Consider the following 15,824-nt stretch of genomic DNA (forward strand, 5'->3'; position numbering starts at 1 on the left):
GGCCAGCAAAAGAACATCACTAGTCACACTTTAGATTGATTTGGATAAGTCACAGAACAAGGGTAAATGCCTCCTTCTGCGCCTTGAAGTGTCTGGTGGGAGCAGTGATCCCAGGTCAAGCAGCAGCACTGCCTTTACCAACAAAGTCAGACCCCAAAGTCCCCACCAACCCTGTGCCTCTGCCCACAGTTAAGCAACAACTGGAGAAACAAATCTTTTAAAACCAAAAAGAAAGCGGAAATACATTGACAAGTTCAGTCTGATGCAATTTGAAAGGGCTGGCTGATAAATCCTAAAATTCAAGGATATTTATGGAATTGGTCATAGACCAATTGCAATTACATAGATCGAGTACAAGGCAGTGAGTGTGTCTTGCTATAATATAGACCATAAACTAGAAGCTGAGCCCACTGCAGGCTGTTTTGCAGGCTGTGAAGCCTCTTCCATTGTGTGCTTGTGGTATTTCTCAACCTTTCTGAATGCGTTCAAGTTAGCTCCTGTTTTTTCCATACTGACAAACAGCTCTAGAAGCTGTAACTATAATGACACAAGGAAAACATAGATTCACTTCCCAACTCTAAAAAGTATTTAGCCCCAGTAATGACTTGGGGGCACAGGGGGGGCCGCCCTTTGAGATTTCACACACAAACACACACAAAAGCACTCCCATTGTTGCAAAACTCATTATTCTTATGATCCTAAGCAGATTTTTGTAAAAGAGAAAGACCAAAAGTCAAGAAATCTTTGAATAATAACATTCAGTAAATCAGAGAAAATATTTCTACAAGCATCTTGAAATTTAAAAAAAAAAAAGTTAAATAATATTTTTCTATCTTCCAATAATCCATGCCTGATTTCCATATTCCAAAGATCTATCCTATAGATACTGTGTGGTCCGTGATATCAGTATTGATGAAACACCAAAAGGTAATTGTATGAGCACAGAGCAACATCAGCAGAGCAGAAGAGCAAATATGAATCTAATTGTAGGCTCTCTGTTATTATTTTATAGTGTAGGTTTTTTGGATAATTTATTAATACTAACAAAGATGAGTGATTTGGAGGCCACACATTTTTTTATTTCTTAGGAGTTATTTTATTTGATAATGACATTAAATATTAGAAACTATAACAGCTGGTGTGTTTATCCTTACTTGAGTGTATTAACCTCTTTAGCCCTTTTTTCCAGAAGAAGGATTCAGCATTACAGATTTGACTGTCAGCTGCAGTGCCTGGCGGCCCGTTGGATTGGCACCCTGACAGAATCGAAAGTCCAGTGCTGCAAGTAAACATGGATGACATTGCAGATAGATAGAACTGGCTGACTTGAGGCACCTGCAGCTGTTTGCACCAGAATAAAAGCAAAGGTTGTGTTCACCGGAGTGGAAAAACACTGAATTTACCTCTAGTTATTTTGCCTGGGAAATCTCGCCCCCCCCCCCCCCCTTTATTTTTTTTCCTGGTTGTACATTTTGGAACCTTTCCACTAAAAGCATATTAGGCTGAAATACCTAAGTGAAAAAATCCACCAGACACCAGAGGGTTCTATAACCTATTTTCCTCCACTCCCTTTCTTTTTCTTAAATTCATTGAACAGTTTCCCCAGCAGCTTCTGCCCAGTAAAATTCACTCTTTATTGGTGCGAATACTGGGTTGCAGGAAAGGATGCGAACACCGAATAGCCAGAAACAATTCTCAGTAGCTGATTTTTCAAGTGTTGAATAGACAGAAACACAAGCAGCTGAATTTTTTTTTCAAACACAGAATACACAAGGACTGCCACAAGTGACAGAACAAGAGCATACCTAACCATTTTGTTCAGCAAAAATACTCCTGATCTCTTTAGCACTCCCACTTCCCAGGACAGGTCCTCAAAGTCCTTGGAAACAAGGAAGACAGCACAGGAACTTAGAGCAACTCTCACTGGTATGCTGTAATAGATCTATACAGCAGACTCATAGCCAGAATATTCATTTCTGGAGCATGGAGAATCTCGGCATGCTTTACAAACAGTATTTAATTGCCATAATCCCCAGTAAAAGTATTATATCCAGTTCACCAGTAGATAAACTGACACACAAAGAGCTTAGGGGACTTGCCCAAGGTCACAGTCTGAGTCAGTGGTGAGCCGGTGACAAAGACGTGACTCGGGGCAGACGGCACAACCGGGGGGTGATGCTGTGCATGCCTGGCCCAGCCTCACCGGTGGAGCCTCTCTCTCTGGAGAGAAGATCAGCAGCTGGACTGACAAACGACTGGGAGAGGGGAGGGTAGGTAGGTATGACAGAAATGAGGTGTTTGATGGTTGGGCTTTTCCCCTATGCCACCTGCATCCCTTATAATATCAGATCATTTACATTTTTAAAGAAAGTGTATTCTTTTTCATCATGGGCCACTGGTGAGCCTAACGCTACCTTTTGTGTGGCACCCCTGCTAACAGAGGTGGTGGAGTATCAATCATAGCTTTCCCTGGGGTCATACCTTACTATGCTGGCTCTTGATCAGAAAGAAGCAGATGGTTATTTACAAACAAAATAATCAAGACCTCAAGAAGGTTGGGGTTTTTTTCCCCAAACCCTCCTACAGATGAGGCCAAAATAAGGTGAAGATGCTTGTGTCCCCTCCTGCCAGCTTTCAAGGACACTGCTTGTCCTACCAGCATCTTTAAATGCGTTATTGGTTAAATTTGCCAGAGAAATGCGTGGCACCTGACAGAGTAGAGTTGCCTTAGATTATTCAGTGGCTTTCATGAGGATCTGGCACTTAAACTGCAGTGTGAATTACTGCTAGATTATTGTGCAGGAATATTGTTATCTGCCATACACTACATGTTTGCAATCAGTTCTTTACAAGCAACGCACAGGCTGCCTTTGAATCTTTTTCAGTAGTCATGGTCACCCTCCTTCTTTATTTAGTGTTAAGTGTTATTCATTTAGCAGTAAAAAATGAACAAAAGAGAAGAAAGCAGGTGCTCTAAGTTTACTCTATAGCCAGCTGTCAGGAAGACACACTTTACTTATTTATTTATTTTTTTGTGGCACATAAAGGGGATTTATTGAAAGTGTTGGGGGGAAAAATATGAAGCATACGTTCAATCAGTCTTTTCTGTAATCAATAAGGTTACTGAAGCAGAAAAAACTATAATGAGTTGTCACAGAATTTGAATTCCCATTTACTTCCTTTTATATGTATTCAGGCAGAAAATCATCATGGAAAGCGAAAGTTGGGAAACAAGGCCTGGCTATGACTCTTGGGTTGGGTTTGTTTTGAATTTTCCAGGTAGCATTTGACCAACTGCTTGCTGAGTGACAGGAGCAGGAGAAGTTATAGTCACCAAGGTGCAATTTCCTTGCATTTCAGGTGGAGAAGACCCCTGGTGAAGTATGGCTGATCTTCCTTTCAGAAGATGCTCAGCCACAATGATACATCCACCTGGGCTCACTGCAAATTCTTTACCCCTCTAAGCATTCAGCATTTCCAGCCAAGGGTCAAAGTGTCCCCACCTCGAATGTAAAGGAAAGAAAAGCCCAGCACACACACTAAAGATGTCATTCCAAAGGCGTCTGGAGGAGATTTGACCATATAGCCCAAGCGCTTTCAGTATCTCTCTTCCTTCCCAACACATGTTTAGAGTTTCTTAAAAGCATTACTGAAGCATGAAAAAAAGGGAGGCAACAAAATCCTGTCCTCACATCAAGGCATAACCCCGAGGATCCGAGGATCCATGGATTTAGGGCACACACCAGATAAAATTGGTTTGGTCTCAAATAGTCTTCTTTATGAGTCACCCAACATGATAGCACTTGCTGAGTTAGCTTTCAGTTTATCTTATATATTTTTCACGTGCTCCTTCTTACTTCTGTGCCTGAATGTCCCCCAAAGATACTCATTTTTCCTCAATGTTCTTTTCAATTTTTTTCCCAAATGTTCATCCAAAGGCTATGACTTCTGATTTTAAAAAGTCATGGTACTTCATGGGCTTGTAGCTCATGTGTTTCTTTGTCACTCTGACACTCTGGAAGCCCCTTGGCTCCATGATTTGCTAGTCCCACTGAGAAACTGCAGGACACCTTTTATTTATAAGAATATGTTATATGATAGAGAATGGATGTTCTTGATCTCAGCACATCACAGTGCATCTTGGGAAAGATAGGCAAAAACGTGGCTCATAAAAGAATAAAAAATTAAGGTATCTGAAGTCCGATTTCTAGCAGCCACTATGGTGGCTTTTAAAATACAGGCTCCTGATAATTATCAGTTTAAAACTAAAAACCTTTCTCTTGCATGTTTGCACATATGTAAAGACAAAATATGAAAAATTCCACAGTAGATAACTTTTATAAAGCATAAAAACCAATTGGTCACCCAAATAAATATATATGGAAACTTTGGGACCATCCCTAGACATGGGTCCATTCTTTGCATTCTTTGAATGCTTCTGAAGTGTACTAACTCCACCAGCACATCATCCTTTGGTGATGGGAATCTAGACTTTAACCTAAATAGTCAAGCCAAAGTCAAACTGACGAAAATTTTCTCTGAATGGCTCTAATCATTCCCTGTTTCTCTCCTTGTTAATTATTTTTTTCTTTTCCCTTCTACTTACTGGTTTTTAATTTTTTTTTTTTTTCATGCAGACAATCATAGAATTGAGACAGGGAAAATACAGCACATTGCCAAAATCACGTAAATTTTAATGGCTTTCCTGTTCACTTAACCCCACATCAACAGTGCGACCTTGCTAGTCTGAACCATGAACCATCAGGGTGTGGAGGCCAAGAGCAGGGTGGATCTGGCTTTGCTCCAGTGTCTGTTGCAGAAAGGAAACTGTGGGGCATTTTGTGGGATATTTTTGAAAACACTCTGTGTTTTTTTCAAGACACTTGTGCCCTAATTATGTGGAAGCTAGCAGAAGATTTGGTAGCCAGTCAGCACCCACCTTCCACTAGATTGACACACAGTTAGCACTTGGGCAGTAAACATTACTCAAGCTCTTTCTAATAATCTGTGTTTCTTCAGCACACCCTCAATTTTTAGTCTTTGTTTCCAGGATATTTACACACCCCAAAGTCCTTAACGACTTTGTTCTCCTAGGTAAGGACTTCTAATTATTGCTAACAGGAAGGAAATTTAAGAATGGAGAAAGACTTAAGGAAAGATTTTCTTAAAGATGTTCTAGCACCACAAGATGTAGAGGCACATATCATTAGTCCAGAAAGGACAAAAGCAATGATCTTCTCTGACCTCTTGTATGATGCAGAGCACTTAACTTCCCCAAATCAGTGCATTTTAAGTAGAGCAAATCTTTCAGAAAAACATTCCATCTTAATTTTAAAATTTCCACTGGTGTAGAAAGTGCCACAACCCTTGGCAATTTGTTCCAAAGGTTAATTACGCTCCCTGAGAAAAATGTGCACCTGATTTTTAATCTGAGTTTGTCCCTATAAAACTTCAAGCCTTCAGAGCCTGCTATTTAACAGACTGAAGAGGCTTCATTTTAAAAATTGCATTCCCTATGGAGGCAATTAGTGTGGGATTATCTCAACATTAACCACGCAGAAATGAAGCATCTTGTCTCACACAGTGTTTGGGGATCCTTCTCTAACCAATTGAGAGAAACAGGCACTACCTGAGGGCAACTCATTGCAGCTATCCCTGTGCAGGACTAGTTGCCCACTGGAGATATCTAACTTCTGCACTGACTGAATAAGGGGACAAAGCAGCGAGTCTAAACCCTATTCTTGTCATTCACATGGAGAAAGTTGGGCAAAACAAATCCCATCATTCCGGACTGGGATCAGCGCATTACATCAGTCTTCTGCTTTCTGAAGGAAATTTAATTAATTGAGCTCTACATGATAAATCACCTCTTGCAGTGCCTTACATGCACTTGGGGGTGTTCTCCCAGCTCCTCAGCTTATCAACATCACTCTTGAGACGGATTCAGAATGGGAATGCCAATAATAGTAGTAATATAAATCCACCCTGCTCAGACCTGACATTCCCTACTGAACACTCAATTATGACCCTTTTGGGTATCACACTGCACTGGAAGAATTGTTTTCCTGATTATCCACCTGTAATGAGTTTGGAGTAATTTTAAAAGTTACACCTACTACAGGAATGTTCTGTAAGGCCAGCTTTTGCTGTTTCTAGACAAAAACCATTAGATTTTGTCCAAAACTTCTAGCTTGTTCCTTATATCAGCAACACATTCATTTTATTATTTTCTACTCTCCTAGTGTTTGTGTGGTCTGTAAGGGTAGTCTACATAATCTATATAATCTGTAGGGACTGCTTTTTTTTTCCCAGGACATGTTTAGAAACGTTAAATAGCTTTGGATCTGGAGCCATTCTCTGTGGGAGAATTTCCAGTGGTGGCATACCCACTCAATGAATGCTCCCCAATTACAATTACATACTGAGATGTACCAATTAGCTATTTTTTAATGCATTTGATATTTGCTGCAATGATTTTGTAGCATTCTCCTTTATTAACCAAAATGTCAGGTGGTACTAAGTCAAATGCCTTACAGATATCTAAGTACATTACATCAGTGCCATTACCTTTCTCAACCAAGCTTGTAATCTCATAAAAATGATATCAAGCCAGTTTGACAAGATCTATTTTCCATAAACCCATGTTGAAAGGCATTAATTATATTACCTTCCTTTAATTCCTTATTAATCAAGTCTCATATCAGCTGTTCCAGTATTTTGCCTGGGATCGATGTCAGGTTGACAGGCCTATAATTACTCAAGTCATCCCGTTTAACCTTTATAAATGTTGGCTCTATATAAGCTTTCTTCCAGCCTTCTGGAACCTCCCCAGGGCACTAAGATTTGTTGAAAATCATCATTAATGGTTCACAGAGCTCCTTTGCTAGATCTTTCAAAATCCTCCGTTAGCATCTGCAGCCTCTGCTGTCACCATACGTCATTCTTGTTGCAAAAAGGTCTGGGAGGTCCACGAGACACTTATTGCATCTTCCAGGACCATCCTCCCAAATACCTATGCAAGCCTGGCTGCCAGCAAGCTGCTTAAAGAAAAGAAAACAGAGAAATAAAAAAAAACATTTTTTCCCCCTCTCTGCCCCTGGGCACTTTAAATATCATTTATTTCCATGAGAGCATATGAATTCACAAGAATGTATACCACCTCTAACTCACAAAAAGTGGCCATTATTCCAAGGAATGTCACAAATTTCTCCTGAGAAGCACGCCTAGTGCTGTAGCACAAGCCTGGTCTCACAGTCTCTGCAGCATCCCAACCTCTGATATGCTGGATCTTTTGCTCTTTGAAGGTGCAGTTTTCCCTCTATCTGCATCATGGCACAGCTGAGCTGTATTCAGGCAATGGATGTACCCCAGCAATCTGATTAGTTCAATTAGTTTGTAAATACACAATATTGATAAATTCTACATGAAAGAGACTGACATATGTATGTATATATATATATATGCACATATATACTTACATGTCTGTGTCTGTGTGTTAGTGTGTGAATATATAAAGTCCTATCTGAAAAAAAAACAAATATCAGAAAATTTAAAAAAATTCCTGTGGTGCACCACTTTAAAAATTGAAATATTCCAAATACTGAGTTGCAAGATATGTCTCCAAAATGCTGACATATACAAACGGGACACTGCAACATTATCAGTAGTGACTTTTGGCATTATTCTGGTAAGAGAATTGATGTTTTGGTGTGATTCATATAAAAATGCCACTGCATAAATAGATCCTGCTGTAATTTCTTAATATTCTCTTTTAAGTCCATTTGTTCTACAAAGAATTTGTTTTGTGGATATCCAGGCAGCCCATCTTCTGACAGACTGAAGAGCAGGTATTGCAGGTATTTCTGTGTTCCCATTCTCTATGAACTCATGGCCTCTGTGTGGCAGGCAGAAGGGGTATTTTCAGTTCTAAGTGTGCATGCCTAATTTAACTTTGCCGGTAATTTAGCTAAGTTGTGCACTGAGATTTTTTGTGAACAAGTAATAAAATGCATGGACAATTTTCCACATAAACATTTGCGGAGTTACTTGCAAGCTATCTGAATTCTCTACATGTTCATTCTCACAGACAAAGCCCCCTAAGTTTTTGTTTCTGCTGCTTTTGGTATTTTGTTCAGGTATCCTTGAGATTAGTTAATGAATTAATTATTTTCTAAATTGCCCTGTGCCAATACAGCTTGTAGTCAGGAAGCATGAAGGGAGGGTTGTTTGAAAAGCTGAGTGAAACAAGCAGAGCAAGTTCAGATGTGAGAGTGTATATACACAAATATACATACACAAACCTGTAGACAGGTAGATCTATAAATACATATGTTTGTGTGTGTGTGCATGTGTAGTTGCTAGTACTATTTTTGCATAGACATACAGAAAATCACCCCAAATTTAGAGGGGTAAAACTAACACAAGAAATCAACAAATCTTTAAACTAATGGAAAATTTAAAGTTAAATCTTACCAGGTGGAATATATTTTGAATTGCAAAGGTGTGTTGAGTGAAAGAGAATGACTCTAAAAATATTGTATTGTGAAAGAAAAAACCAACCAACTGGCCAAAAAAAATGTATTTCTTAGCTGGTGTCACTGAAATAGGTGCAGCAGAAAGGATCATTACCAAGAATGGAAACCAAAGTGATTTGATGTCTGGGCCTTCTTCCTTCAGTACTGCAGGTGAGTTCACATGACAATGAGCGGAAGTGAGTGATTTAATGAATATTCTACATGGGATAAATCTGAGACTCCTAAATAAACTAATGGGATAAAATTAAATCTGGAAGCACGAATGCTTTACATTTCATATATTTAACTTGGGGTACGGACAGTGTTGGAGGATGTTAGTGACAATAATAACCAAGGAGATGGTTAGAAAGGCAGCAATGGGAATAATGATGACGTGAGCTGAATTACCACCAGTTACAAAAACCTATATAAATATCTAAATATTATAAATCAGGGATTTTTTAACTTGATATCCATATTTGGTGTCTCACCTTTATTCCAGGGCTATTTGTACCATTGTTGGAGGCAAAATATCTAATAAGATAAACTGTGGGCTCATGACATGAATTTCATCTGTTTATCCAGCCCCACGCTGCTAAAAGTATACAGTTACTTCAGACACACCTGTTAGCCACACCAAAGCCAGGCATTACACTCCCCTCATTGAAAGAGCATTGCTTACACAGTTGGGGCAACCAGATCCAGGCAACAGCTCTACCTGAGCAGCATTTGGGACCCTGAGCTAAATCAGACAGAGCTTCAGCGTTGGCACTGTCTGGTTTACAAACTGCGTCAGCCACAATTAAGACTTGCCTTTTTGGAAGCTTTGTTTTGGCAAATCACAGTCGAGGAACAAGAGTCACAAATCATAAATCTCATACTTTTGTCACGAGGATTTCAAAAAATCTGCCAGGTTCCTGTTTGGATGTGAATCCCAGTAGTTGCACCTCTTGTGGTGCACATCAAAAAAACTTTTAAAAGGTGCTCATTTTGGCAGCTACTGTCAAGGTAAAACTTTCTTTCAACCCTCACCATCCCCGTTTGGGGAAGGCTCTGCTTCTTCTGCACAGAGGTCTTGGCCCCCATGTCTTGCACCTGCATGTTTGAAGCCTAGCAGGAAAATTGGAAGTTAGTGATGTGACTTTTTTCCAAGCCCAACAGGTCCCTTTATTGCTTTGCAGTAACTGCTAGTACCCTGTGACACACCGACAAAGGTTGCCTTTTCCCACAAATGCCCCAGAATAATGAGATGTGACAAATTAAATTGCATTTGCCTTTTGTCTAGCAAAATCCTTTTATAAATAATTTTTTAATTCTAGATTTAATGTATTTTACAGCTCATTGGAAGATCCATGTTAGCAGCCCAGGTGAGTAAACTTTTCTTCAGCTCCACAAACCCACTGTTCACAGACTGCTGCCAAAAGGAGCTCATCCGTATGGTCCCATATCTGCCCTCAATGCAGGGAGACAGGAACCAACAGATCACACTGCAGACCCAACCAAGCATCTCCTTCCCAGCAGGAGAATTAACAGCATAGGTCTAGGACTGAGTTCAAGGGGCAAACTCCCAGAAGGAGCTCTGCAGGACATTGTCTCAGAGCATCTGGGTGAGATCACCCAGCAGGGCACCACACGAAGTCCTCCTGGGTGCACCTAAAAGGAGCTGGACGAACCACTGTAACCTCGATGGGAATCTCAAAGAAACCAGTGCTGGGGACATTTAGTCAGACATGGGGGTCTCTGCAAAACACCTCCTGACCCCAAAATCTTCACCTCTGGAGGTTGTATACTCCTCCTCCCCAAGCAAACAAAATGCTGAAGAAAACTACTTTCCTCCTCTGCTATTTTCCTTCTGTCCTTCAGGCTGGCACTGCTCAGCCTCCACATTCAGGCAGCATGCATTTCCTCTCGAGCACATTTAAGGAGCACAGACATGATCATTTAAGTGCACGCTTTACTTAGCTATCCTTAAGAACACAAAATAGACCCAGAAAAAAAAGACGGTGTCTGTATGCTCATTAAAACGCTTTCAGCCCAGGGCAAGGATTTGATCAAAAGGATTCCTGCCAATGGAAGGGCATGCTGGAGCCATTGTAAGAAGTTATGTGCGAGCGTCTGCCTTCCTTTCCTTTTCTTTCTTGTGCCCTGTCCCTTCCACTGCCACCTCCAATCTCTTTTCTTCCAGCTGGGGGAACAGAAGAGATTTTACTTCCTTGATGACAATTGTGTCCTTTGAGCAGCCAAAGCAAAAGGCACTTTGAGTTCAAATGAGACTGTGACTTAAACCAATATTAGCCAAGACCAACACATGTTTATTGTAATATAAGTAACCTTCATTCTGATCAGCAGGTTTTCCTCACCCCACTGCAGTTTTACTCATTGCCTTTCATTCTTCCAAAATGAATAAATGAAATGGCTGCACATTTTTATTCACAGCAGTGGGTTTCAGAACTTCAAATCAGAGAGGCGTTTTGATTTTAGAAATAAACTCCAGAGGAAACAGTTTCAGCCAGAACTTTCATATATTTTTTTTACCAGTTTAAGGTAACATCAAAACTCACCTTTCCAAAAAAATGAAACCTCACAGCATTCTTTTAATCCAAATTAAATAAAGTGTCATCCCTGTGTCCTCTTCCTTCATATTTAGAGGGAAAGAAAACTATCCTGCCCATACTTTAATGGTTTTGTCTGCAAATCCTAAATGCTCTGCTGCTGCAAATTTCAAATGATCTTATACAGCCAAAGTCTCTTTGGTGTCAGCAGCTGCCCAGGTAGCAACACAACCACGAGAACGCTGCTGATCAGAACAATGAATGCCTGATCTACAGATGTCATATCAAGGTAGAAATCTTGATGAGCATTGTAGTGACATTACAAAGTGGATTACACATGCTGTATCTGGGTCAGAGAAGGAGTTATTTCACTAAGGTCAACAAAGTACTTCTAGCCAAACTTATTTTTCAACATTTTGAGGGATACGCTTTTGTTTGTTACCTCATGTTGCATCTAATAAAAATGCTCTCTCTGTTCTCCTGTATCAGTCTGGAAGCAAAGTTAAAAAGAAGACAAAACACTCCCATGCCTGGGGTCATTCAATTTCAGAGGTGGGTTCCAGCTCCCTGCTCTACTTTCCTTCATGACTGGGGGCCCAGCTGCTGGTGGCCAGAGAAGCTTTTGAGCTACACCGTCAAAGTGTGTGTTCCTTGTGTCCCTCTCTCCCTGACTACACTCTCCACCCAGTGAGAGGATACAATTAGGACTTTCTTGCTTTCCAGGTGTGTTGGTGTTTGTCAAGGAAACAAATATAGCAAGGTTGTAGGTCCTCAGATGCTCCAGCCCACAGGCAGAATAAGTACTAAAACACCTATTTTTGGATGCGCGGGTCCCTACCTGGCGAAGTGGTCACTGTTGAGCACAAAACATGCCTCACCTTCAACCATCTTTCCCAGAGATGGACAACAAGCCAAAAGCTAAGGTATCTACCATTCCTTCATGGCAGACAGGAGATGAAGTTGCCCTACCCAGGGAATATGTCGTTTCTAAGCTGTTGGCTTACAATACTGTGGGTGGGAGGACGTGATACTTGTAAGATTTTTTTTGTTGGCTGTACCAATACCTTTTCTTGTCTTAATTTTGAAATGGAATTTTTTTTTTCCCTCCCAGAATTTGGGGCAAACTAAATACCAAGTGTAGTTCTTGACATTTGACATCTTATGTTTCCAAATTCAATAGGCTCCCTGGGATGCTGGCAGCTGCAAACAAAATTGGAACAACTGTCCATGCCCTTCAGCCATGCTGGGGTTCTCCATGCCAGTAGCTCTGCAGCACCCACCACACACTGAACCTCCTGGCTCCTCAAATCCCCTGCAGAGGACAGCCTGGGTCTTGTGCCTAGCTTGGTATGGCTTGGGCAAGATGCACATGCTAAAAATATGCTATGAGATTGTCAAGAGAGCGATAGCCTTGCGTTGGAAAGAGAGACTCTTCAAGGCAGTACTTCAGCTCTATTAGTCCTTACCCAACCCAAAAGCTAGGGGTGCAACTTAGGGATGCACTAGCAATCACACCTGATAATCCAGAAGACCTCCTTCCACCATTAAGGGCTTAGAAATTTTTTCCCAGCTTCAAGTCTTGACAGAAATCTATTTTAATGCTCAAGTATTACTCAGAGTGAACTCAGATAAACTGACTTTTGTACAGGTCCTTTGCACCACAGTAGCCTGCCTAAAACTGCAGAGGCAGATCTTAAACTGAAGCATTGATGTCACCTCTGAACAGCTCAAACCTAAAAGGAGATATATGCCTATATAGATATATATATATCAAGAGAGAAAAAAATGTTCCAGTTATCTGACCTAATTATAAACATAATCCAATTGTGTTGTTTGTATTTTTTAAGGAAAAAAAAGACCTATTTCTACTCACTTAAAAAAGTGGAAATCCTCATACCACAAATCCTCACATTTCTGTAAGAGTCAAAAATGGAAACCAGATCTGTAACTGAAAGCTGTAATTATCAAGGCTAACCTTTCCTGACTGAGAAATGCAGAATTAAAAAAGCTAAAACATCAAGTTAAGAAAAAACATTCAAAAGCTTAAATAATTGAAAGCAAGCAAAAGTGTTTCTTTTTCCAGTTGCCATCCTGCATGTCAAAAAACCTGTGAAATCCTTTGGGGGTAGTAAGAAGCCTATGCTGTATTTATTTCTCCATGATGACAGTATACTTTATTCCAGAACAGTGGTACATGTGTCAGACACATCTGGCTCAACAAGGATATGATCCAACACCCAAGGAGCACAACTAAGGCTATCCCATTGACTTCTGTAGGCATTCCTCCAAGCTACTACCCTCTTGGTGCTGCATTACTTCCCTTAATGGATAATTCTGAGCTCACATCTGTGTTCTAAAACGTTGCTGGTGGTACATAAAGAGTGAGTTTATTTGCTTTTATTATGGTGTATGGTTCACATTCTATCAATGTAATCCAAGGTTTAAGTTTGATGTTAAATAATCGACCTGTTTAAGGAGGGAAACTAAGGGCACCCCCCAATGTTTTAATAAAGCTTTACCACACAAGAATAACAGGCACGATTTGTTTCCATTAGGAAGATAAGCTTTCTTCAAAGCAGTTCACTGTTTAAGGCTTTAAATTTTGCCAGCACTTGCACAAGGTTGCAACAAACTGACTTATTTACAGAGAGATGTTATGGGGAGATAAAGCCACTTAATGATCCACCAGTTCTTGCTAAATACATTTTCCTTCCATGCCCTCTCTGAAAGCAGGTAGGATAGCACTGTTCTTTGGCATATTCTTAAAATACTTGAACTAAAAGTTTTACAGAGCAGTTAAACAAATGGGGCTTGTGGCTTCTCTGACCAAAATAATCCTCAAAGCACTTAGGGTTAAAAACAACAGCAAAAAAAGTCCTTAGGCATTTACTTGAAAATAATTATATAGCAAGAATAGAAAAGGGGACAACAATAGAATAAACAAACTAAAAGTTTGATTTGCTTTGATGCCTCATTCAAGACCAGGTGGTTTCTGTGACAGAAACTGTCACCTTTCAATTTTTTTAACTTTTGTCACATTTGCAGCTACAACAGCAAACTGCCCCAAATGCCCCAAGCATTGAGGAGAAAATATTCTTGTCAACAGAAACATTTGACCTCTGCTTGTTTGAGTGCATTCCAGCTTCTCTGTGTTTGTTCATAAGGACTCTGCTTGAGTGGACATCAGCACGCAGCAAGGCCTGACTTAGTAAAACCAATATGTTGCCATAGGGACCCTGATGTATTTATCAGAATTTCCCCTTCCCTTGTGTTCAGTTTTGACTTGAACAGGATAAGAGTGGCTTTGGGTTGTTTTTTTTCTTTTAATTAAGAAAAACAAACAAACAAACAAAAAACCAAACCAAAAACCACACAAAAGACAAAACCTAAACCAAACAGAGAAACCAAATCAAACCAAAAAAAAACCCCACAAAAATACTCTCCAGTGTTCATTTCTTATCACTGCACTTGGCACAGTTCTCAGGCTGCCCAGCAGTACCTCTCTCTGCTCACCTTAGAAATGTGTGACTACACGTTGTCTTCTGAGCCATGTTGCAGGCCCTTGGAAGTCAATGAAAAGTGTCAGTGTGCCCCTGCTGAGAACAACACTGCTGCCCAGGAAGCAAGAGAGGAGTCTCCCTCCATCTCTCTCATTTCTTTGTCTCCTCTCCCCATAGGATTAGAAGTGGTAACCTCCTCCACAGACACTTAAGGAGGTAAAATGTCAACATTGGCATTGACTGCTCCAACTCTACATAGGAACTCAAAGTTAAGAAATGAGGGAGAGTTTTAACTTGGCATAGTTTCAGCACTGTGTGTGACTGGTGGTGACTGCAGCAGGTGAGGCATGGTTCTGAACCCAGAGGATTTTGTAACTCTTTATTGACTCTGCAAGGAAGGTGCTGAGCACCTGGAGCATTAGTTATCACACATCTTACTCTGGATTCGTCCCTCCAGTTACTGCCTTGACCGTTTCCCTGGGGAAATGCATCTCTCTCCCCATGTGAAGTGAAGCTGACCAGGATGAGCCCTTTTTTCCCCTCTGGGCTGCTGGCAGTGAAAGCAAAGCAATCAGCAGGGTCTGTTTGCAGACACAGTTTGAGAAAATCCCCCTCTCCCCCTCCCACAGGCTCCGCGCACACAAGTGGCACATGGGAATCAACAAACACAACGTTAGTCATTTCCTCCGTGCTGCCAGCTGCTGAGGGTTTGCATAAGAAGAACCCTTGGACTTCAGATTATTTCTTAAAACACCTCTCGCCCCAAATCTTTGAGCAAACAAATGCTGGACAGGTGCCAGCGAGGCCAGTTGAGCCCTGTTTCCTGGTGAGCCCTGCCACCTTCCTTGCCATCCTCGCCCCCACACCCTCCCATCCCTCACCCCACAACCACATGACACACCTGCTCTCTGGTAGGAACTGTATTTTAGAAGCCTTCTGCCTATGCTGCAGTCACGCAGATGCAGGGCAGACGCTCAGGCTTAGATGCTTCTTTTGTGATCAATACTCAGGTGATGGTGGCATCTAAAAACTTCAGTTATGGATCAGGGCCCATGTGACACTGCAGGGCTGAGTGACAAAGGAGACAGCCTTTGCCCCCAGAAAACAGACAGTCAACAAGTCAGTCAGGAAATAACCTGTATGGGAAAAAGGAAAACAGGTGGGATGAGCCAATAACGAAAAGAACAGATTTAGTAAAAAGTCAAAGGTTTAGCCTCATAAATAAGATTGTAATTTTGGTGTGACCCCTGCTCCTGAAC

General features: G+C 40.8%; 1 long non-coding RNA gene across 6 annotated transcripts; it reads left to right on the forward strand.

Moving 5' to 3' along the window:
- Window positions 1–2,040: 2,040 nt before the first annotated feature.
- On the forward strand, window positions 2,041–13,465 carry LOC121675945. 6 transcript variants are annotated; one of them, XR_006020290.1, is made up of 6 exons: window positions 2,041–2,274; window positions 3,361–7,856; window positions 8,589–8,684; window positions 9,851–9,880; window positions 11,555–11,988; window positions 12,246–13,465. It is a non-coding gene; the product is annotated as an uncharacterized LOC121675945 (long non-coding RNA). The 6 variants fall into 6 exon arrangements; XR_006020289.1 differs by having other exon boundaries at window positions 11,555–11,617; window positions 11,789–13,465; XR_006020286.1 differs by having other exon boundaries at window positions 11,555–13,465.
- Window positions 13,466–15,824: the final 2,359 nt, after the last annotated feature.

This window comes from Corvus kubaryi, unplaced genomic scaffold (assembly GCF_017639235.1).
Source record: "Corvus kubaryi isolate FWS band 111438036 unplaced genomic scaffold, C.kubaryi_AGA036_p1.0 76, whole genome shotgun sequence".
Classification (NCBI taxonomy): domain Eukaryota; kingdom Metazoa; phylum Chordata; class Aves; order Passeriformes; family Corvidae; genus Corvus; species Corvus kubaryi.